Below are 25,982 nucleotides of genomic sequence, written 5' to 3'. Positions count from 1 at the left end.
AAAAAGATATGATCAGCAAATATCTGTAAGCTAGGGGGAAAGGACACAATTAAATAACAGTAATGATAATGATTACCATTTGCTGAATCAATACCATTTTCTCATCTCATTTCATTCTCACAATGTTACCTTTACATGATTCCCTCTATTTTATGAATGAGGTGGCTGAGACTAGGAGAGGTCAGGCAAACTCTCCATGGCCAAGCAGGCAGGAGAAGCTGAGGCAGGGTTGGAACCCTTCAGTTTGATTATAAACCCATGTGCTTAACTAACCACACCGCCCTGCCTCCCTAATAAAAACAAAAGCACTTGGAAGATGTTTGGGTGCAACACGTTGTAAAGTGATGGTCTTTGTGTTCAGCCTACTGCTTCTGAACAGGCAAGAGGCTTGATTTTGTAAGTTACCAAGAGATTTCTGAGAGGTCGGTAGATACTTACCAAGGTGATGCCCTGGGGAAAAGTTGAGTGTTTCAAATAACAAAGTAGGCTCTCCAGGGGAGCGCCTAGTCAAGGGATGAACTAACTACCCACTTACCTTACATCCACAATTTTAAGGGAAAAAAGAGATTTACTCTGACCTACTGTTTGGAAAATACGGTGTGGATTTGCCTCATTAAAAGAGGACAGTAGAGCCTTCTATTTTACTGATAAGACTTTAATAGGGGGCTGCAGAAGTACTGGCCCCCGTGTCAGGGAATAAAGCTAATTAAGCTTGAAAGTCACCTTACTGGATTGGAGAAACAGAGAAAACCGTCGCTCTCTCCCAACCTACTAACTCCCATGCAGGAATGTCTCATTAACACCAGGGTTCTGATTATGTAAGAGCCAAGGATTTGCTGTCCAAGGGAATGCAGCAACTATTTTGAGATTCCAGTGAGAATAGAATTAAGAGGCATGAGACATTCCACCAAGTAAGTTTACGTTTGCTAACAGCAGAAACCAGAACTAACAGATTCTGACAAAGGCTGATTTGGACCCCACCACCAGATTCATTAAAATAAGATCGAATTGAATCTTCTGGAGGTCTGGAGAATCTAGCTTGGTGCTCACATCTTGGGGTGGTTGTGAATACTGAATGGCTTCATATGACGAATCTAAGTGGAAGTTTATTTCACCCTCCAGCAGGTGTTTAGCAGTGTCCAGAAAGACATTTGTTTATTGTCACTTTCATTGCCAGTAGGGTGCTACTGGCATCTAGTGGGTAGAGACCAGGGTTGCTGCTACAAATCCTAGAATACACAGGACAGACCTCCTCCCTGACCCACGTACAGAAAACAAAGAATTACCCAGCCTGCAGTGTGAACAGTGCTGAGACTCAGATTGACTCATCCTGTGCCCTAGTCAAAGAAAACTCTTAAGACAGTACCTGACACATAGTTGGCTCTCAGTAAGTGTCAGCTATTGCTCTTAGTACTACAGAGCCAGCACGACACACACAAAAATAGATGGAGGAGAAAGGTAAAGAATGGTGTCCATTCTAGGCAGGTTGATGCTGAGATGCCTTGGGAGAATCAAGTAGAGATGATAAGCAGGTAGTTGGCTGTATGCGTCAGTGTTTGAAGGAGAGAGACCTACAGCCAGACATTAAATGCAAACATCCTCCAGGCTTAGCTAGTGGTATATCCCATGGACAGACATGACCAGCTACAGGGTGTGCAGAGTCAAAAGAAAAACACTGATTAAATCCTAAATAACTTCACAATTTAAAGAAATAATTCAACCAGAGGGATCAACAAAGATAACTCAAAAATGGCGAGGAAGCCACTCCTGCTGCTGCTGCTGCCCCCAAGCAGTTGACTTTTTAATGGTCCCAGCTGTTTAGCCAGAAACTTGATCAGGTTGTAAGCGCTCCTGCTTCCGGAGACAGATTCCTGCAAGGTTTCTGATTCGTGGCATCATTAGCTCCTGTATCAAATTCTAGCACTGGCGAATCTGATGAAATGTAGATCACTGATCATGTCTGAGCTGCAAGGGAGGATGGAAAAGAGAGTATCTGACCTTTTCCTCTTCTGTCATGGGAAGTGGGACCTGCTTCGCACCACACTTCCTGAGACAGAGATTCCCCAAACATAGGAAGGAAGTCAGTTAGACAAAAATTAAATAAATAAATAAATAAATAAATAAAATGCCCATGACACTGAGGTATTGCAGTCGGTGACTCTGAGAGGTGACAGAGATGCATTACCATGAACACTACTGAGAGAAAGGCAAACAAGTATCTTTGTATGTTCTAAAACAGTAGAGAGTCTATACTGAGGTGTTCAACTAGAAGAGAGAGACTGAGAAACCTCCGTTCTAGGCTTGTGTTCTTTTCACTCCAGTCTAATTATCAGCATGCAAGTTATCCTTAACATGCCAGTTATCAAATTGGCTACCTCTAGCCTATGCCTTAGCCACTCATCTGCAGTGTTGGATACTTTTGACTCTCCCTATTGATTAAAATTCTGTATTCTTTTGATTTCTGAGTTACCCCTTTGATCTCTTTGGCTGGATTCTCTTCTTCTTGTCTCTTAAATCCTGAAGTTACCCAAGTTTTCATCTTTGTTTTTCTTTTCACTCTGTAGTTGATCTTGCCTGTGTCCATGGGCTGTGCTAAGACTGGATGATATTTGCATTTAATGCCCTGTTGGAGGTCTTTCCCCCAAATACTGACCCATGTGGCCACCTACCCACGTACTGTCTACATGAGACTGTCCTAAGGCTTCTCAGCACCAACCTGTCTAGAATGGACACCATTCTTTATTTTTGTCCTCCACCTATTTTTACTCATATTTTCTGTCTTATATAGTGTTGCCAATATTTGACAAAACATCCAAGTAAGAAAGGAAACATTCTAGATTTTTTCTTTCTCATTGCTCATATCTAATCAACAATTAGGTCCTTTTATTGTCTCTGTCATATGTTATATCTGCTCCTTCCTCTCCCAGCACAGTTATTTCCTTGCATGTCTGGTCATCCACAACAGACAGTAAAGCCTTGAGATCAGGAATATGTCTTACTCAACTTTATATCCACAAAACTGAGAAGCAAGAGTGTCTGTGTCAATAAAACTTAACTGTAAAGAGAAGACTGTGAACAAACACAAAGTTGGCTGTTTGTTTCAGGCAATTCTGGCAAATCAGTTTATCCAGGCAACCTGTTTGTTCATCTGGGCAAACAGTTCTCTTATGGGCCGACCTTCTTCTCACTGGGGCAAACAGCTCACTTACCAAGCAACTGTTTTCTTATTAAATTTAAATTTGTATGTTGACTAATTTAAAACTCTCCTTATGCATTTTGCCCAGTTCTAACAACCTCTCCCCACCTAGAAAGACTCACCGTAAATCATGTGAGTGAGGCAGGTCTCCAAAACCCTCTAAATATCTTTCCCCGACTCTCCTCTGAGACGCTAATAAGACTAGGAGTGTGGTTTTTCTCCCTTGTTGCGGTACCTCTAATACATTCAGCTTTGCCTGATCAACACGCTTCTCTGGTGGAGGCTGTGAAGGAGTCAGCAGTCAGCATAGTTCCTGACACCTGGTAGAAGCTCAACAAAGTTTTTTTCCATCAAGTAACAAGGCAGAAATGTGGGTAGGGTGTTGAGTAAGAGAAATGTACAAGAGAAACATATCTGTTTCTGCTCATCTATCCTGAAGGGCTCCTGTGTGACCTGGCAGAAATAGTTCATGGTTCTCTTGTAAGAAGAAAGTGTTGATCTCATAGTAGCAACAATAAATCCAGGTGTTGAAGGTATATGGCATTTCCTCATGCTCAGTCTGAAATAATTATAGACCCGAATATTCAGCATTCCTTACTTTCACTTTACCCTGGGCCAGGCTGTGAGAAGCAAAATGAATCCTTGCTGTTCTCCTAATCCATTTCCACTCTTCATCTGTCTCCTCCCAATATCTCTGCTTCTAGGAATCTAACCTCTTAACTCGCAGTCAAGATTAGAAATTGTTCTGATAAGCTGATCTGCACTAGGATATTACCTTCATAGGAGATGTTTGAACATGAAAATACCTATATATTTGGAATAAGTAAACGAATTTATAAGCTTTATTGAATGAGTCAAAAATGAGCCTTACAGAGGGTAGAGGAAGGGAAGCCGTACATGATACATAGTTGATCCTTGATATTCTGAAAGGAATTGTCCTGAGACCCTAAATCTCTGAATTCACAAATACTAACAGGCCTTACTATTCCTTCTACCAGCTGTTTACCCGATAAGAAATAGTGGAGAAAGCAAATCCCCACTGAATTGCAGATGCTGAGTTGATGAGCCGTTTGCTTGCTAGCTAACTTACTAGCTAAAATATTTCCCTTCCACCCCTACTCTCCATACAGATCCCCAAATCTTATGCATCATAATTCAAATTCATGCCTCTTCAAAATTACAAATTCCTCTGTTACAAACTTTGAACACATAGTAACTGTTGAAACTTGACTATTAAGTCTAGGAATGACAAGCTTCTCCTGTGTAAGACATGCTCTTATTTACTCAATTACTTGATGGTAATCTTTCTGAAATGAAAGTCCTGAACTTAAAATGTTTTTATTTTCACCCCAACAGCGTGCATGATGCTGAACAGAGTAGATATTCAATTCAAGTGTTTACTGAAGTCATAAATTAATTTTCCTCAATGAAGTGAAATATAAAGGATGACAGTAACTTTCCCCAGGTCACACAAGGAGCCAGTCGAGGTTTCTCATGTGGTGACTACACATGGATTTTCCCAGGGAATCCCTATTTATACCTGGTTTCCCGTTCAGTCCTACTTAGACTTTTTCAGAACAGAAGTATCCAAATTTGGATGGTAAATTGTCAGATCACCCTCTGTCTAAACTTGATCGTTTCTTACTCTAAATTTGAAATCTACTAATTGGTTGCTTTCATTTTTGTTTGGGAAAGATTTTTCCTAGAGTTTAAAAAGCAACCTTTCTCTGGGAATGACAAAGTACAGAAAGCTAACTCATACTGTAAGAAGTTCTCTCAACTTAATCCAGTGGGCGCTTTGCCCCATAATTCAGAGACTTCGAGTATTTCATACCCAGAGACTGCTAGAGCATTTAAACTAAATCATTTGTCATAAGAAACTCTTGTGCACTTGCCAGTCTTCCCTGCAGACGTTTCAATCCATGATCTTCCCTTGTTCTCTATCAGGCTGAGGTAATGGAACTGGCCCTCAGTTCTAAGAATCTTAGAGCTCAATGAGATTTTACATTCATGAAGTTGGCCAGTCGGTGTGTGGACATGTATGTTAGCTTCTGCAGGTTGTGACATAGAAGGAACAATGAAATTACCTGATAGATCTTGCAAGAAACTGTGAATCTGTCAACATTTTCTGTCCCTAGAGGAACAGCTTCTCCTGCATGTCTATATTATGCCCAGGCTCAAGATTTGCCTGCACGGAGTAACAGGAGATAAAAATGTATTCACTCATACAGTCACTGAGTACTTATTTAGTATTTGCTATGTTAACTAAGCACAATTCCAGTTTCTAGCAGACACTGAGATGGATAAAACAGAGTATTTGTTTTCAAGCATCTTTTGATATATGGATGGGGCTACAAAGCTAAGATTCTATTTTCTCAAAGAGAAGCAAATGAAAGGAAATAACATCTTAGGGCTACACAATTTTAAAAAGACCCATGTTCATACACTTTCAGCTAATCTCCTGTCGACCCTCAAAGGTACCTACAAAAAGCAAAATCATCTCTCCTGGGAGGGTTCTCTTTACTTTTTATATAGACTCTATTAACTTAGGAAAAGAGTGTGGCTTAGAAGTTATTGTCAATTGCATTTTGTTGCAAGGAGGGAAAAATAAATCTTTTTTGTTTGTTTAAAGGAGTAGAACATCAAATAATTCTTGAAACGGAGGATGACTCTTCAGATACCATTTTCGTGTAATTACAGCTTCACCAAAGATAATATCCATCAAGCCAAATTATTAGTAACACTCTCCAGTGTGGTAAATCCAAAATGCCACTTGGCTACTTACGTAAGCACATAACAGCTTTTAATGGCAGTGAGTATTTCTTAGGAACAAATGCTAAGTCTCCTTCCTCATGTGAATGCTAAGCCTAACTCTTGTTTTGGACTCAGTAGAGATGGGGACGATCCGGCTGCTCTCCTAGGAAGAAGCGTGTTAAGGCTTCCATTAATTAGACCGTTGGCACATTTGTTGAGGTTCATAAGACACTGAGATATACCTTAGGAAATGAAACATGTTTGCAATAAATAGAAAAGTAGCAATTCCAGGCTATACAAAGGCTAAAAGGATGGTCCTGGTAAAAACGTGCAGTGGGAAGAGGGAGTATGGACAAGGGTCTTGGAGAGAACGAGACTCGTGGTAGGCGCTGAAGTGGAGGAGCCGGACGGAAGCTGGACAGAAAGGAGAGGCCATGGAGGGGGGAAAAGCAGCATGGACCAAGTTTCCTAAGAGAATGATTTTTAAGGAAAATTGAATTAATTTATTCCCAGCATTAGAGATCGTGTGCTACCTAAGAATATTTATTAAATAAATGTAAGAACAATACATTCTTATTAAAGAAAATTTAAATACATTTAAGATAGAAAGAACAACAAAAATTTCCTCAAATCACGTCATTCCTTTGCAGCCACTATCGATGTTTTAGTCAAGTTGATTCCAGACTTACTCTGGGCATTTTTAAAACACGGTTTCAACCAAGTCTGTAATCATGTGGATTTTCAAATTTAACGCTGCAATATAAAGCATGGTCCACATTAATTATGCATTTATTTTATTCCATCAAGTACATCTACCATAGTTTTATTTAATAACTCATATATAGTTGTACCTTCGAATAATCTCACATTCATTATTATTATAAATCACTTTGCTATGAACATCTTTGTACATGACACTGTTTTTCCATCATGCAGTCACTTAGAGTGGGAGCATGGGGGTGTGGACAAATCCCAGACTTTGGAGTTAGATCTGGTTTGGATTTTTAGTTCTTCCACTTATAGCTTGTGATCTTAGGCAATGTGTCTAACTTCTCTCCAGCCTTGGTTTCCTAAAATATAAAATGAGCATCACTATGGTTACTTTGTAGTGCTATTTTGAGAATGAGAATTAATAATTGCAAAGTGTGAAGTGCTTAGAACAGTCACTGGCACATAATGGATGTTTAATAAGTAATGGTTATTATTGTCAATATTGTTATTAGTATTGAGTGTGATATTATGTGACTCCCCTTGAGAACATTGGGGAATACTGAGTAAAACTTTCTTGGAAGGTGGGGGAATCCTGTAAGGAAACTATGAGAAATAAATTTAGAGAAATTCATAGCCTGATTTGAGTGTCTGTTTAAATCCTGCTTCTTCACCTCTGGGAGCTTGTCTAAACTCTTTTTCTAGGAGCTATTTATGATTCTAAACAAGAGAGTCTTTTAATGAAAGCAGTATTTTGAAGAAATCAATAATTAGTCTTGTTTTTTCCTCGAGGGTAAACAACCCCAATATCGTTAGCCTTCCCCTATCAGACCTTATGCTTTCCACGCTAATCCTCTGAATCCTCCGTGTAGCATTCCATTTACATAGACGTGACTTCTATTTAAGTATGTGATGTGGCTCTTCCCCCACCCAATTTCTATCTAACTCTATCACAGATAACTCATGTTTGGGGCAGAGAATAGAAAATTTGAAATTGCCTAACATCAGATAAATAAAAACAAGAACAAAACCCAAAATTTTATAATTGAATCCCGATTTCAAATCTTGGTCTAGCAAAATTAATTAAATGGCCAAGCCTTGAGAGGAGACTGCATCAAATACTTTGGTAGGTATTTTATTACTGAACTCTTAATATATATTTTTCACATTCATGTAAGTCCTTCAAAGATTTATTCTCTCAATTACCAATCAAAAGAACTCATAAAGGGAGAATCAGTGGACCAGGCAGGATTAGAGCTGCCCTGGGAAGACGGATGCACTTGCCACAGCATCTGAGCTTTAAACGGCCACACCTGCTGCTCATTCCTGGACCAGGTGACAGCTGACACAGAGAGTGGCTCATGATGAACCATTTAGACTTTTAAAAAGCCACAGTCCCCACTTCGTAGGATTAATGAAGATTGAGACTAAATGGGTTGATTCTTAACACTTGTTGGTAAGAAATCAGAAACTGAATTCCTTTCAGGGGCAAAAATAGCAAAAAAAAAAAACCAAAAAAAAAAAAAAAACCCAAAAAACCTAAGAAAATACATTGTTGTAAAAGCATTGAGCCATTCTTTGTTTCTTTTCAGAAAAAAAACAAAAACAAAAACAAATAAACACAGTTAAATAAAGTACATGCCTTACTTGACTTTGGGCACCTTTACTGAAATCTGTGAACACTGTTATTGCCTGCTTGGAACTGGATGTACTTCCCTTCCTTCTTAGGAATGAACTGAGGTGGTGAAGGGTATTTATGGGGTTTTGTCATATTCTTAATTCTGTGACCTTCCCCTGTCTGTATTGATTTGCTTTTCCACAGATTTATCAAAACTATCATTGAATTAATTAAAATAATATTCATAATATTGTTTTACTATATACGATAATACATAGTAAACCAAGTAAAATGATATGAGCTCAGGAAATTAACATATAGAAGTCATATGAAGTATCTTTTTATGAAAACACATTGTTTTTAACTTTTCCTAGTATTGATAGAACTACATCATTTTCTTCTTCAACTCATCTTCCATGGAAGGTGTGTCCTAGAGTTGCAGACTCTCCTGCCTTCCAGTTAATTCTGCCATCTGTTATCAATTATTAGCAAATATGAGTAGTCAATAAATATTTAAATATACTAAGGGCACGTCTATTTAAAGTCACACCATGTTGAATTCCTTTGTAATGTTTATCCTTAATAAAGTAAGATAAGTGAGGAAAAAGGGACCAGAGCAGGGCCCAGGCTACATAAAGGGGGAGGATAGAGGGAGGGGGCAGTTGTTTGGGGGTCGGGAATTTGATGGTTGATGTTTGAAAAGAGCCATGGCTAGGGGATATGTCGACTCTGTACGCCAGCGTTTATTAACCATTTTTTTCATTATCATCTCCTGAAGCAATTTTTTTTTTTTGCCTTTGTAGGCATTTTTTTCCTACCACTGGTATTTTAGTACCATAGATACACTGTATATCTGTTTTTGTCCTATGTGTACATCTGTGATTTACACATAAAAAGAGTAAGTTGTTTTATTTGTTTTTTTTTTACTTCACACTCATGTTTACTCTCTTGGGGATGATATTGCTTCCATTGAAAATCCACATTCTATGCAAGCTTGCTACACTTGAGATAAATTGTGCACGTAATGTGGCATAAGAGAAACTATCTATATCATAAAGAATGGGCAGGAGTTGGATTGATGCACTCTTTGAATGGGAAGGATGAGAGCCAAAGTCCTTTGTCATGGGGTTGTGTGGAGAAGGAAACTCCAGGGTTATCCTGGCAGGAATTACCAGGTGCAACGCTGGCAGTGTGAGGTTGGGTTTGAGTTTATCTTCTGTGCTCAGAGTAGGGGCTTTCCTTTTACCCAGGAGATAGACTCATTCATTCCACTAATACCTATTCATCAGTTTCGAGATTGGGGGTTAAAATGGTGTTTATCTCTTGGCTGTGGAAAAGTTGATACTCTCCATAAAATAGAAAAAGTGCGTTGTGTACTGGTATCACTAATACAGTTTTGCAAATAATTCTACTCATTAGGCTTTTGCTAGTGTCTTTTCATATGATCCTGCCAATGATTGCAAGGATGTTTTTAGCAGTCTTACATAACAATGTAAAAAGCCAGACTTTCCACATGGAGGGTTCCTTAAAGAGTGAGAAGTATGCTTCAGACAGTGTCTGTTATAGGTTGAATTGTGCCTCTCCCCGCCCCCCTAAATAAAGATACGTCAGAAGCCTAACCCTCGGTCCCTCAGAAAGTGACATTATTTGGTGATAGGGTCTTTACAGTTCAAACAAGTTCAATGGAATGAGACCTAATCTAGTATAACTGGTTTCCTCATAAAAATTTGAACACTGTACTAGTCAGCTTAGATTGCCGTAATAAAATACCAGAGACCGAGTTGCTTAAACAGACATTTATTTCCTCACAATTCTGTAGTCTAGAAGTTCAAGATCAAGGTGCCATCAGGGTAGGTGTTTGGTGGGACCTCCCTTGCTGGCTTGCAGATGGCCACCTTCTTCCCACGTCCTCACACGGCTTTTTCTCTGTGTGCTTGCAGAGAAAAAGAGCTTGCTCGCTCTCTTTCCCTCTATTCATAAGGATGCCAGTCCTATCAGATTAAGGCCTCAGCCTTATGACCTCATTTAACCTTAATTACCTTCTTATGAGGCTGTTCTCCAAATACAGTCACACTGTGGGTTAGAATGTCAACAATGGGTGGCTGGGGGAACACAGTTCAGCCCATAATAGACACAAAGACACACATAGAAAGAAGACGATGTGAACTGACTCAGGGAGACTTGGAAGGCCATCTGCAAGCCAAGGAGAAGAGCCTGGAATATGTCCTTCTCTCACAGTCCCTAAAAGGAACCAACTCTCCTAACACCTCAGTTTCAGACTTCTAGCTTCCAGAACTGTCAGGCAGTAAATTTCTTAAACCATCCAGTTTGTGGCATTCATTATGGCATCCCTAAAAAACTCATACAGCATGCGTCTCGGGGTCTTGTAAAGTAGGAGCGGTCTAAGTTAGCCTCACGGTCATTGTAAGGAAACACTAGAGGCCAAGCTCAAAGGAGCAAAAGTAAATTAAGCCTAAGTCTTCTGAAACAAATTGTGAAAGCTTTTATCAAACTGGTATCTGGTCCATCCTCTGTTTGAGGCAACTACATTCAAGCTTAGCTGCTTCTGTGAGTTGATCTCTGCCCACCCTTCTGGCGTTTTGGAGCAATTGTTCCTAGGACAAAGGAAACTGTGGAAGCTTAAGCTGAAAAGCCAGATGAGGGTCAACAAAGTCAGGGTGGTGAAGAAAGGATGGCCTGAAGGGTGAGGTGCATGAGGATAGTGGGAATTGGAGATAAGGCTGATTTAAAGGTGCTCGTAAAGATAAAGAACCTTTGGAATGGGGAAATGAATAAGGGTCCTGAAAAGTAATGAATTACCAAAAGGAGCAGTAGTGAGAGGAAAATATATCTGTAGATAATTTCCAGAGAACACAGGATCCTGATGGTGAGGATTGATCTCGAATGGGAAGATGAGAGATTAGCAAGTGAAACACATGTTGCATATTCCCAGTAAAGATTATTTACCTCTTTAAGAGCAGATGTTCCTAGTTGCTCATGAGGCCAAATTACTGGGATTCTTGGTCTCCCTTTGGTGAAGTGTGTTCTTTTCTGCTTTAGTACACTGTTTGGTTAAGAGACCACCTCTTTAATACTAAAATGTGAAGCCAGAATTGACTGACATGATAGTGTAGGATTAATAGACAAGGATGTAAGATCATATGGGTTCAAAGATTTGAGGAGGAAACAAAATGACTTTTAGCCACCTTAATACAACTCATTGTTCTTTTGTAGTAATCTGTAGAGGTCTTTTAGAGGTCTCCTAATTCCATTTTTCTTCCATTTTTTCCTGCCTGGTAGAATATATTTTTTCTATTTTATCACCACTTTTTTTTTTAAACATTTTTCCAGAGATCCAGATAACTCCATTCGATTGTACTGTGAGACAGCTAGATTTTAGCCCTCTATTCCAACCTGTTGTATTTTTCCACACTCAAAGTAACTTTTTCTTCTTTTATGGTGGTTGTTGCATTAGGTTATAATGGAAATTGTTTGCTTTTGCTAAAGTAAGAGAAAAAAAATGGAGTGAAATCAACCGTGATTTTTTTTTAATGCTAGTTTTTCCTGCAGAGAATGTTACTGATGATATGGCAGAAAACATATTGCTGTATTAACAAGGTCACTCAGTCACAGAATCCTATTAATGTGGAAAATGACAGAACCAAGCTGTGTGGTGACAAATAAGGCAAATTGTCACCTTGTATTCTTAAGATTCCTTGTTCAAATTCACATGGATGGCAGGGAAGCTGAGAACCAACTCAGGTGATGTGCATGACTCTGTAAGAAATATAATTCATATATCATCAGTATTGACTGTTTTCTAATTTTATTTGTTTTTTACTTTTTGCAAAAATAATGGTAGCACACTAAATCAAGAAATATATTTTCTCATTTATGTTCATATTAAAGGCTTATCTACAGAAGTATAAAGGAACCTGCTGAGTAGAAAATTTCAAAATAAGCATATACATTCATAATATCCCTGACATATTTACTTATCTTAGAAGTAAAAGCACCAAATAGTCATTTGCATTTTGAAGGATAGCAAACGCATTTCAGATTTAGTTGTCAATTTAATGAAGCCTCAAATATTGATTTTCGCAAAACAGTAAAGTAGGATATAAAATAAAAAGGATCATTATAATGGTACCCCAGAGGGAATAACTATGGTCACTTCAGTCAATGATAAACTGATTTTAGTGTTGTGGACTAGACAAATAAAAATAAAGATTATCCTGATTTAGCTTAAGATGGAAAAGAAATTTGCAGGTTTATGGCTTCATAAATTGTTCTGAATGTTTAACATCCCATGAAGAAGAAGCAAACATTGAGGACACTTCATTCAACAATGCAAAATCAGGATACTCAGGCAAAGGCTTTGTAATTCAGATTTAGCATCTTGTTATCCATGTTTGCATCGCTGAAGGGCCTTCTTTGACTATTCTCAAAGCATTTCCATGCAGATGTTACTGACCAGTTAGCTTTGTGTTTTAAATACCTACAAGTCTGTCTGACTTAATGACATTGTAGTTATCTGACACCTTTGTATACTAGGTTATATTTCTTTTAATGATTTATGACTTTTTGGTGATTACAAATCAATTACATACATTCTGAGAATTAATTTCTTGCATAGAGTGATAACAAATTGTATCCAGCAAACACTTTCATTTCTCATTGGAAAACATAAGGGAAATTAAAGTTGGATGTTTTATTAACTATAAGGTTGACATAAAGCAACATCACAAAAAAAAAATAAGAATTTTTTAGGTATATCTTAGTCTATAATAAGCATGTCATGGAGAGGTTCTCTTGAAATCCAGGAATGCTTTAATTCTGTCTTTCTTCTGAACTGGAGATTTCTTAATGAATGCAGCATCATGACAGGCCCCACATAGGTTTAACCTATATCAACCCTGTTCTCCATATTCAAATAGAATTTCTGAAATGAGAAGGAAAGGGATGGTGTATAGTTTTGGTTCTTTTACCAATGTCCCTGCATAAATTAAAGAACAGAGTCAGAAAAGAATATATTGGAGGCTCCAACAAATAAGAACCATCCCCAAAGAGCTGAGAGTAAATAAGATTGGTTGAAATAGATATTTATTTTTTAAATAAAAATAAACCATGAATTAGCAGATAGAAAAGCTATAAAACTGATGAATATATTTAAGAACTGGTTATTTAGGAAGAATAATACCAAGGATAAACCTCTTACAAAGATATTTAAAAAGAAAAGTGAATTTAAAAAAATACTACAATGAGGCAATGGATATAAATCATAGATACAAAAGGGTTTATTTCAAACAAAATAAGATACCATCCGCTCAACCAGAAATAAATTATAAAGTTTCAATAATTAAGTTGAGACAAATTAGCACAGGAATAAACATATAGACTAATAAAATTAGGGAAAATATCCATAAGGAAGTCTCCCATATAAATTTAATACTTTATAAAGATGGTAATTCAAATCAATTAGAAATAGAAAAATCATTCAATAACTAGTGTCAAGCAACTGGCTGATCAGTTTAAAAAAATAGGCATTTTTTTTTTCTCACACCATGCCACATGGAGGGAAATGAATAAAATCTTAAAAAAATAATTTTAAATTGTTAAAAAATTATAGGTGAATATTTATATATTCTTGGGATGGCAAAAAGTCATTCTGAAAATGACTGTTTCTCCAATGAGCTAGTCACAATTTTATTAAAACAAATAAGCAAAGAAAAAATAATGAGGTCTACTGAGAAAACAGCAGAATAAGAACTGCTTTGTACAGATGGCTAAGGAAATAAAAACCATTTATATTCTCCACTTTTTAGTTGCTAAAAATCATAACTATGTGGCATTGACATGGTGTACACACACATACATAAATGTTTGCTTTTGAAATGTGTTTTGGATGTGTGGGTATATATGTAAGAGTGCAGACATAATACATACACACAGACACCTGTATTAGTTTTTATTTATGACCAAAAAAAAAAAAAAGGATTCTAGAAGAGGAATGTTGAGGATACTGGATGGGACACAGATTCCCTAGGATGCTTGAGCAATAAAAGATTGGTATTCAAGCACTAAGTGGCACAAATCATAGCTAAAATTATCTTCACTGACACTGTTACCGACCCTCTTGGACCGAATGGACCTCAGTTGGATATTTCGCTTGCTCAGCTCTGCTCCCCGCCAATTGAAGGAGATCAGGTTCAGCAAAGCAGAGCAGAAAATTAATTCGTTGATCAAGGAATGAGAAAGGAATAGCTTGTGCTCTAGAGATTCCTCCTCCAGGGATAGGAAGCAAGAAACTGTTAAGGGGTAACAGGTGGATATGCCATCAGAATTTAGGGAAAGTGGCAGCGCGTGGTTAAACAGCCGGTGCATGCGCAGTCCTCCGGGCCCCTTTGAACCGGCACTAATTGTGCCTGGCCACGTGCGAGTTCCGGTTTCGGCGGGGAATCGCAGCCCGGTTATAAGGCCTTGGGTGTTTCGTCTGCGCAGGCGCTGACCTCGTGGTTAGGCAGAAGCGCGTTCAGGAAGGTTGCCGGTTACCACTTTGGCGTTTTCTGCCTGCGGCTGGATCTGCAGTTTTGCTTGTGTGGCGTCTGCCTTAGTTTCTGTTAAGCCCTCACAGCTATGGGCACAGACTAATGGACTGTAGTGCAGAAAAAGGGAAGAAAGTAGGTTTGTCTGTGTTCCGGTGTGGGTGTCTTCCCTGTGACCCCGCCATTGCCTCTGGAAACATTCTCACTGCCGGTCCTGGAAACTGTTCTCCTCCGTCCTTGCTTCTTTGCATTGCTTCTGATTAGCCAAGCCTGCATTTTGAGTCCTTGCCCTGGCTACCAGGTAAGTAAGGGGAAGCAGCTACTTAATTGTGGTTTCTACAGTGAGAGGCAACCATATGGATTTGTAGATTTTCATGTGAGTGTCCTATGAGTGTGTTTGTGTCTATGTGCTTGGGTAGCATTTGTAGTTTGTGTAAATCACACTGTCAGTGACATTGTCTGAAATACGTTACACATTGATTTGGTGTTTTTGGTGTATATACCAAGTATATAATTGTGTTGCATGCGAAAGTTTTTCCCTTGCTCAAGAATATGTAGTCTGGGAGCTCAGGCTAGCCTATGTGAAAATAAGCAATAAGATAAGGCAGCCTATATTAAGGTTTGCAGTTATTGATACAATTGTTAATTGCTAAGGGAGCTTGGAAAAGACAGATTTAAGCAATTGAAAGAGCTGAGAAGGCTTCATAGAAAAATTTGAAATGGACTTTAAAAGATGGATGCTATTTATTACAAATTGTCTACAAGTCAGTGTGTATATATATATATGGACAAGTATGCTTACATTAGTAATTATGAATATATCTTCATCCAAGACAAGAGGCTCATTTCATGGGTGGATTCAGTTTATCTAAAATAATCCATTGATTTTGTGTGGTAAGATTCTGAGCTAAAATGTCTGCAATTATTTTATAAACTTAATTATATGTACATAAAGAATAGTGTACAAGCTATAGATGTATACATCCTGATAAATACAAGGTGAACAGATCATATAACTAACAGATTAAGAAACATAACATTTCCAGTATCCTAAAAGCCCCAGTTGTGCCCCCTTGTAATCACTGCCTCCACAAGGGTAATCAGTATCTTGACATCTCTTGCCATAGTTTATATAAATAGAATCATGCAGAATGCATTCTTTTGTTCTAGCTTCTTTTCACTCCGAATTATATTCATGAGATTTATCCATGCTACATGACAGTGTTTATTTTCTCTCATTACTGTATAATACTCCATTGTCACAATTTATTTATCCATTCTGTTCAGCTCATTTTCATTGTTTCCAAATTTTGGCTTCAATATTGCTGCTGTGAACATTCTTTCTGTGAACATATGCATGCTTATCTTTTAAGTAAACATTTTGGAATGAAATTCCTAGGTCATAGGGCATGCCTGTTTTAAGTTTCAGTGGATGTTAAATGGTTTCCAAAAATGATTGCTTGAATTTACACTTCATCCAACTGTAAGGATTCTGATTCTCAAAATCCTTGCCAATGCTTGATACTAGCAGCTTATTTGTTTTTGTGTCTATCTGTTTTAATATTTATCATTCTAGTGTTCGTGTAGTGGTTTCTTACTATGGTATTTACTTGGATTAATGTGTTAAAAATGTTACCAAACCAAACTTGGGTCTGCTCGCCCACACCCAGTAAAACCAATCTACTGACACTGGGTTGTGGTGAAGGAGAGTGCCGCATTTATTGTAAGGCACCAGACAAGGAGTCGATGGCAGCCTATGCTTAAAAAGCTGAAACTCACCGGTGGGTTTCAGGGAGGAGTTTTTAAACGACAGGTGAGGGGGGGAGTCACAGGGTTGTAATCAGCTGGTGCACGATTCTCTAATTGGTTGACGGTGGGGTAACAGGGCGGAGTTAACATTATCACTCCTCAGGCTCCAGCTGGTATGGGGGCTCTGTGCTCATGGTCATCAAGTTGTTAACTTCTTCCATTTGGCAGGGGTTTTAGCATCTGTAAAAGAGCTCAGGAAACCTGCATCAGATACTGTTACCGAGGTGCTTCACAGAGGAACTGAAGCAGAGGATGTGGGGAGAGGCTCTGTCCCTGGAAGGCCCCATAGGGTCCTGCGCGGTTACAAAAACACCTTTCCCTATGGTTTTTGAACATTTGTATATCCTTCATATTTTTATGTGAAATTCACTGTTGAAAACTTGGCCATTTTTTTATTTGGTTGTCTGTTGTCATTGCTTTATAATTCTATATCCTGAAGGAGTTCTATTGCTTGTGTTAGAAATATTTGCCACTTAGTACTTACCTTTTCACTCTCTTAACTGTGTTTTTGATTATCATAGGTTTAGGTTTTATTGAGGCCTAGTTTATCAGTTTTTTCCTTTATACGTGGTTGGTGCTTGTGTGTGTGTGTATGTGTGTGTGTCCTGCTTAAAATCTATGACTCTCCAATTGACCAAGCATCAGTTACTGCTAAAAATGTAATCTCCCTAGTGCATTGCAGTGGAATTTTTTTTGCAAAACAAGTGACTAAATTTTTGTGGGTCTCTTTTTAGTCTTCGTATTCTATTCCAGTGGTCAGTTTTGTGGATAAAATCAGTCAGTTTAAGAAAGAAATGGAAATTTTTATTTGAGCCAGATGTGATGATTATAACCTGGAAGAACATCTCAGAAAGCTCTGAGAACTCTGTGGCCTGTTAGAAGCCAAGGCGCGGTCATGTAAGTTTTTTGAGACAGAGTGCATATTAAATAACATACTGTTGACAGTTTACACAATCCAGATCTGAGCATCATGGAGGCCCCATACAAAATCCAAAAGAAATGTCATCTTTTATGGAGTTGTTTTGTTGATGCTATGAGAATGTTACTCTTGTGTTTAAACAGGTACTTCTGCCAATGGGAAAGATTTGGTCAATGCATGATGCAGATGTACAATGTATGGGGGCAGGGAGTGCGGAGAGAAATGGAAGAGAAAATTTTTATGTTTAAGTTTTCTTGTCTTGCCATAAAATACGAGTTTTATTTCACAGTTCGTATATGCTTGCTGGTATGGAAAACTGCTCGCTCCTTTAGACGGCAAATGATGATAAAGAATCAACTTCCAAGCAGAAGTCAAATCCAGGGAACTTCCAGGGAATATGGTCTAAGGATAACCCCAGAAGTGTGGTTGTGAAATCATGGCCTCACTTTTCTCCTCTAATCAGTTGTTATGTACTTGTTATGTTCATACTATTGTCTTTATTCTTACTGCCCTCATTGATTTGCCCAGGTTAGTTCTTGCCTAGGTTATTCCAGTCAACTAGTACTTTTTCTCCCTGCCTCCCCCATTGGTAAAGAATAATTAACCCCTCTTTCAGTTCTTCCAGTTACTTCCCTTCTTAGGAGGTGCGGCCCAGCTTCTGAATGTGAGAAGCAGGGCCGCGGCCTGCACCACTATTTGATTTCATCTCCCTTCTTTCTTGCGTTTATCTTACAGCAGTGTCAGTTGTAGTGGCTCAAACCTTAAGGTTTTGTTCCACAAATCTGTCTTTACCCTTGTGTTGCCTCTGTGAGGAATTTTTCACTGACCTGACAAGCTCTGACTCATTCTTAAAGCCCCAGCTCAAATTATAAATTCTGTATGAAGCGATTTTTCATTACTTCCTGACAGAACTTAATCATTCACTTCTATCTACTGGGTATAAACTGATATTTCGGCTGTATCGTATCCATCTTCGTATCCCAAATACCTGGCAAAGATTAGATGCTTAATAAATATTGGTTGAATTGAATCAAATTGATAAATTTTGATTTTCTTGTAGCATTACTCACACTCTTCCACACACACAAACACAGAAAACCCAAATGGATTGGAGTTAAATGTTAAACATTAAAGCTTAGACATAGTACAAGATAAAACTGTATATGAAACTTCAATATTTGGAAAGCACAGAAAAAAATCACACAAAAATGAATGTCTCTTTTGAAAATATGTGTTATAAAAGGTTTTTAGTAAACCTTTTTAAAGAGAGCATGCTGACCCTTCACATATCCAACACCCACATACAGTTATCAAGATCTTGTAATACTTGCTTCATCTACCTCTTTTTTACATGCTTTTCCTCTGCTGAAGGTCTTAAAGGAAGTCAGTGATGGCAGGTCATTTTGCTTTTACGTCTGTCAGTACATGTTGTTTTAAATATAAACATTTTCTTACAGAACCAAACTGTCATTAACACCCAAAATAAATTCTTACGAAGTGTTACTTAATATCCAGTCTATAATCAAATGTCCATGATTATCTCAAAAATGCCTTATTGTAGTTGGTTTGTTGGAATCAGGATTTAAACAAGTTCCACTCACTGCTTCCGTTCTTGATGTCTCTTGGGTCTCTTGCTTTGTTTCTGTAGCTCACCCACCTCTCCTTCGTTCCCCTCAGGCTATTGAGGTTTTGCAAAAACTGGCTTAGTGGTCCTAAAGAATATTCCACATCCTGGGTCTGTTTTTTCAGGATTTTTTTTCCAGTGTCATTTTCATTTAAATAACTTCTGTTTATCTCCTGTTAATGAAGTTAGCTGTGAATCTTGATTAGATGTAGTTTGTTTTTTTTTTTAAATTTTGTTTCTTTGTTTTGCGAAAGCACTTCATAGGTAATGCTGTGTGTCGCATAACATCACATTTCAGGACCACAGTGACTGCTTGTTCCATCTTTAGTGATGCTAAGACTAATCAGTGGATACAGGTCCTGGCAATCCAATCCTACCATTATGAAGTATCTCAACTTTTCATCTGCTGTTTTCATTAATTTATGATCGATCATTGCCTGAATCTATTACTTATTTCATTAGGAATTGCAAAACAAAGATTTCCTATTCTGTCAATCCTTCACATTTCTCGCTGGGATTCTTCAGCAAAGTATAACTCTTTTCATCAGCTAGAGATATTTGATTATCTTGAAATATATTAACACAGAGAAGGCAGGATAGTGTCCTTCTCTTTAATGGCCAGTTTTCAGTTACTGCCTTAGTTACTTTTATTGATAGCCAATGAGGCATTCTTTCCCCTTTCTCTTTCTTGAGTATCATTTTGAACTCATAAATTTTTATATATCCAGTGTGTTTTAATCAGCTGTACTCACCAGATTGCTGGTGTTCAAATTGTTATTCCTTTGACCAAAGGGGGTCTTTGAATTTGTCTCTCTTTTCCTCTTATGCGTTAAGCCATCATTCCTGGAAACTTTCTTGCTTTCTGGCACAAGGTATCTCAGCCTAATCCTGTATATTTCCAGCTCTAGACCTGCCTGAAATCAGGTATTCCTCCATGGAACTCGGTACCAAGTTACTCATTGCCAATGAGTTGTCATTAATGCTAGTCATTTTCCATGGACAAAGCTAGAAAATACATAGTTTTAAAAACAAGATAAAATAATCAAGAGTCCATACTGACGTTTCCCATTTACATGAATAAAATACTGTCAGTATTTTTACTTCATTGCTTTGGTTTTATCCGTATATTTGTTTACTTTTATGCTAAACTTGACTCCTAAAAGCAGTAATACGATTTCTAACCTGCTTTTTTCTGTACTCTACGTAGGACAGGTTAAAAATTGCCACATGAGTGTAACTATAACAATGGGACTACCTAATAAGATTTAGTGTATAAATGCTACTAATAATGTAGACATAAAATAAAAGTTATCTCACGAGAAAATATAATACAGTGTTCTACAGTCACTGGAAATAATTCTTATCTGTGTGTTTATGTTGCAACTTGATATATAGCCAAACTCAATCAAGTAAGAATAAAGGCATTTTTGACATAAAATGACTCAGGAAATTCACCTTCTATATACTCCTATATTAAATAATTTCTTGAAGTTTCCCCTGGTAAAAAAAATAAAATAAAACAAAATATGGAGGGTTTAGGAACCATGAAACAGTGCATTAACTTTAAGAGCACAGCATGGAGACTTCCCCAGAAAGCAGACAGCTGGGGTTCTAGAGAGGAACCAGCGCAGACTGGAAAAGAAACATCAAAGTTTTAGACAGAGAGGTAGCTGTAACAAAAATACTTATTCCATGGACAGTTTCAATAGGATGCTTGAGGTATTGGAATAATTTAAAGATACAAAATAAAGGTACTACGTAGAAAAAATTGAGAGGGCACTTTACAAAAACTAAAGGCTCTGTGAGAAGGGAAACGCTATCATTGAACTTCCATTGTTTCTGCGGTGAATCTCCCACATTGGTACTAATTTGATGATGCTTAATGATTTTCAACGTTTAGCATTAGTGTATGAACAAAACACAGAGGATTTAATTACAGTTGTGGAGAGGGGTATAAATATTAACAGCACTAACTGTATAATAATACAGATAGCAGAATTTAGAAGGTCAAGTAATGGGAGGGGAGATGGGCAAAGAAAAAGCAACTGCATTAATATCTTCATCTCATCAAGAAGGAAATCAAGAGACACTATGAAACAGATTTCAGTGTATTTAAATATGCAGAGGAAACTTACAATCATAAAAAGAACTATAGCAGAAACTATTAAAATGTGTGCTCTTTGGGGGAGCAGCATTAAGACTGAGAAGTGTAGTGCTGGGATAGGTAACTTACATTTTTTGTAAACCATTCTGTAGTAATGGATTTATTTTAAAATGTATAATATTAATATTTACAGTAGTAGCATTAGATCACAGAATTGCCACTTCAAGAAATGTATCTCACAATATGAAGCTTGGGATAGTCTCCCAGGATGCCAGTTAAACTTTAAATTACTGAAAGTGGAGAAGGAATGGTCACTTTGGAGACCAGAAAATAGAAATACCATCTGTGAATAATTAGTGTGCCTAAATGAATTGAAATAAAATGATATAGATGAAATAGGAGCTATAGTCAAAGAAAGTAGAAAAATATTTGTACCTGATAGAACTGTGAGTCAGAAAAAGAAATGACTTACTCTTTTTATATATGCATATATTTTTATTGAAGTATAGTCAATTTACAATGTTATATCAATTTCTGGTATATAGCACAATGCTTCAGTCATACATGAACATTCGTTCTCATATTCTTTTTCACCATAAGTTACTGCAAGATACTGAATATAGTTCCCTGTGCTATTCAGTATAAACTTGTTATTTATCTATTTTGTATATAGTGGTATCTGCAAATCTCGAGCTCCCAGTTTATTTCCCACCCCCACCCCCCCCACCAGTAACCGTAAGTTTGTTTTCGACGTCTGTGAGTCTGTTTCTGTTTTGGGTTTTTTTGTTTTTTTTAAGATTCCACATACAAGTGATATCATATGGTATTTTTCTTTCTGGCTTACTTCACTTGGAATGACATTATCTAGATCCATCCATGTTGCTGCAAATGGCATTATTTTATTATTTTTTTAATGGCTGAGCAGTATTTCTTTGTATAAATATACCACAGCTTCTTTATGCAGTCATCTGTCAGTGGACATTTAGGCTGTTTCCATGTCTTGGCTGTTGTAAATAGTGCTGCTATGAACAGTGGGGTGCATGTATCCTTTTGAATTAAGATTCCCTCTGGGTATATGCCCAGGAGTGGGATTGCTAGATCATATGGTAAGTCTATTTTTAGTCTTTTGAGGAATCTCCATACTGTTTTCCATAATGGCTGCACCAGACTACATTCTCACCAACAGTGTAGGAAGGTACCTTTTTCTCCACACCCTCTCCAGCGTTTATCGTTTGTGGACTTCTGAATGATGGCCATTCTGGCTGATGTGAGGTGATACCTTCTTGTAGTTTTGATTTGCATTTCTCTGATAATTAGTGATATTGAGCATTTTTTTTCATGTGCCTATTGGCCATTTGTATGTCTTCATTGGAGAATTGCTTGTTTAGGTCTTCTGCCCATTTTTGAATTGGGGTGTTTGTTTTTCTTATTTGTATGAGCTGTTTATATATTCTGGAAATTAAGCCTTTGTCAGTCTCATCTTTTGCAAATATTTCCTCCCATTATGTGGGTTGTCTTTTTGTTTTGCTTATGGTTTCCTTTGCTGTGCAAAAGCTTGTAAGTTTAATTAGGTCCCATTTCTTTATTTTTGCTTTTATTTCTGTTGCTTGGGTAGACTGCCCTAGGAGAACATTGCTGAGATTTGTCAGGTAATGTTTTGCCTATGTTTTCTTCTAAGAGGTTTATAGTGTCTTGTCTTATGTTTAAGTCTTTAAGAGAAATGGCTTATTCTTTGAGAAACAAATTTTATAAAAAGCATTACTTAGACATATCTGCAGAAGAAAGTTATGAAATTAAGAAAAGAGAGATTACAACAAACATCCCGTCAGGCTCTTTTTTTTAAGTTGACTTACAAAGACATTGGGCTGTCCTAGGACTTCCCTTCCTAATACTTGATTAATATATGATCACCGGTGTAGTATGGGGTAAACAAAAGTAGTGATCCAAGAATTTGATAGAAACGAGTTGTTGTTCTCATATCAAAAGAACAAGAAATTCTCAGATACTTAAGGATTCAGAAAGTACCCCCCAATGAAAATCGCATTCTGAAACAAACTTGAAGGCAGTGTGGTGCTGACGTTAAAAGCAAGGATTTGAAACCATATCTCCTGTTCAGATGTTGATTCATTTCCGTTCCTGGTTGCATGAGGCTGATCTTGCACTTCTAGAACTTGTAGCTGCCTGCCAGATACATACAGAATTCCTTCTCTCCAAAACAAAAATCATTCTAAGCCACAACATATATCTTAATCAACTTAATAAAGGGAATAGAAAAAGGATGAAACTCCAGAACTTGGTTTTCTGTAGCTAGTATTTATCTGATGCTGGATATCCAATAATGGTTGATAAATAAAGGAAAATGGTTGTTGTCTAAAATTTATGAAACAAAATAAATGTAAAAGTTGTTCGGGTTATTTTAGGAAAAAAAAACAGGGTGCAGACAAAAACTTTAAAAGTATACTATAATTCTACAATAATAAATACTACATGTAAATGTCAGAATATACAAATTCATTAATGAATCAAAATTGTCTATCTTGAAAGAGACCTAAATGTACGTGTAGAAAATAAATGATAGAAGTGATTTTTTTTGTAACAGGAAAGAATGAATTATTCAAAAATGGTTTAAGAACTAAGTAACCAAAAAAATATATAAAAATCTCATCCCACCTCATACTTCACAACAAAATTCCTAATGGTTTAAAAACTATTTTAAAATGGAATTATGGAAGCCCTAGGAAAAATGGAGGAGAATATTTATGTAATTTTATAGACAGAGATGATTTCTATCTATGACACCAAAGGAAAAACCATAATGTTTATTTTGATTGATAAATTTGACTAGATAGGGAAATATTTGTAGTTATGATACAACATGAATGGAAAATGGGCAGCTTTTGCTGTTGGCCATAATGGAGTGACGTGGCCTGGGATTACCCTACCATCTTAAACCAGTTTTAAAAAAACAGACATTTATGAAACAGTGCTTTTCAGACATTGGATACAGGCTGCACAAGAGAGTGATCTTTGAAAGAAGGGAAAAAGTTGAGATGAGCCTTACAATCACCTGGTTTTCGTTGCCTGCAGAGAGTTTCCATGTTGCAAAGCAGGAACAGGGAATCCAAACAGTGCCTGGTGGTCTCCCAGGGTTGAGAAAATGGTTGAGTGTTCAGGGAGGATGAAGCTGCTAGAATTTACAGGGCAGAGGACTGGGGAAGAGAGGGCAGCACGGAGAAAGGCTCTGGAGACAGAGATCCCCTTGAGTGCGTGATGACAGAAGAAGCAGGTGAGGAATTACCCAGGACTGAGGAAAGAACTACTATAAAGGAGTGAAGAATCAGTTCCTAAAGTTTTCAGAGAGCTGGGAATAGTCACCAGCATCGTGACAAAACCTACTAATACTCAGGGCATCAGGCGGAGACCTCAGCAATGGGGGCACATCAGCTCTAGACTCAGGGCTCCTCTGTTCTGCTGATCAGAGATTAGAAGCAAACCTAAAAAGGATTAAACTTTTCTAGGTAACATGACTGTGTACCAGAACAAAGCTCAATATTTAGAAGCTAAGTTGTTTTTTGTTTTTTAAGTTGGTAAGTAAAAAAAGTACTCTTGGTTGCATATTAACTGACTTTTACATACTACTTTCCAGTTCACAACTGGTTCTTATAAACATGATCTCACCTTCCATATGATGACCTTGTGTTATAAATGCAGATATTTAAGTGGATTAGGATCAAGCTGATCCAAACATCTGACCATCCTCACATACAGGAGACATATCTTGGTGCCCTTGTTTATAAAGCTCAGTTTAGAGATGGCTCTCATGGAGGTGGACTGACGAATACTTACAGAAGCTGATTTCCAAAAGGACTTCCTTTTGTGATTAAATAAAGCACAGGATGTATTTATGACTTAGACTTGTCTCACACCTCATCCCAAAGATCAAGTTTTCACTAGTGGGGTCCTAATTTAATTATTCGAGGAAGTAGTGAAAACTGTTAGGTAGTTTAATGTGGTGACAGCTCTCTGTGTTGCAAGGTGGTTTAAACTAACATACTAACAGCTGATAGTTTTGTTACCTGCCCTTGTGCTGATGCCAAGGTCAACTGACAAATACAGTTGGAGGTGGGGGACATGGGGAAATGCAAAAGCTTAGGAAGTTGCTTTTGGGGAAGAGAGTTTTGATGCATGTGCACGTGTTCAGTGACCAAAAAGGGAAATGGCAGATGTTGCATAACTGCCTGTAGCTTTTCTTGTTTGTTTAAGTCACATTTAATGGTCTCATCAATTTAAGCAGTGAAGTAAAATATATTCACAACTAATAAATTTACAAAAGCATTAATATGTGCAAGGAATACCTAAACAGATTCTATATGCAAAGTGTAAAATATCAAGCTGAACTAGAAAAGGGCACATCCCAAGAAATTACTGATGAATCTATTCAAAAATTAACTCCTAAACATTGCTTTCAAATTGCCTTTTCATATATAATATTGTGTGTTGTTAAATAATGTTCTGTCTGATTTTCATCCTCGATGGTTAGCTTTTTTCTTTGATAGTTATTAATATTTTTATTTCATTTAATGAAACAAACTGTCCTGTTGCTTAACAGAGGCTAACATCAATGAGTCATTTATTCTTCAAAAGGGCACATGGTCAATTTTTTTGAAAGAAATATACAAAACAAACCACATATGGATAAGAAATA

The 25,982-nt window shown here is 37.4% G+C and overlaps 1 long non-coding RNA gene across 2 annotated transcripts in view; it reads left to right on the top strand.

Moving 5' to 3' along the window:
• Window positions 1-14,791: 14,791 nt before the first annotated feature.
• LOC116279438 (uncharacterized) overlaps window positions 14,792-25,982 on the top strand; it is a 178,606-nt gene continuing 167,415 nt past the window's right edge. For both annotated transcript variants that reach the window (XR_012059045.1, XR_004188803.2), the window contains exon 1: window positions 14,792-15,122. This is a non-coding gene — a long non-coding RNA (uncharacterized lncRNA). The remainder of the gene's footprint in view (window positions 15,123-25,982) is intronic.

Source organism: Vicugna pacos, chromosome 15, assembly GCF_048564905.1.
Source record: "Vicugna pacos chromosome 15, VicPac4, whole genome shotgun sequence".
Taxonomy (NCBI): Eukaryota; Metazoa; Chordata; class Mammalia; order Artiodactyla; family Camelidae; genus Vicugna; species Vicugna pacos.
Note: the sequence above shows the minus strand (reverse complement) of the source record. Positions and strands in the feature narration are given on the sequence as shown.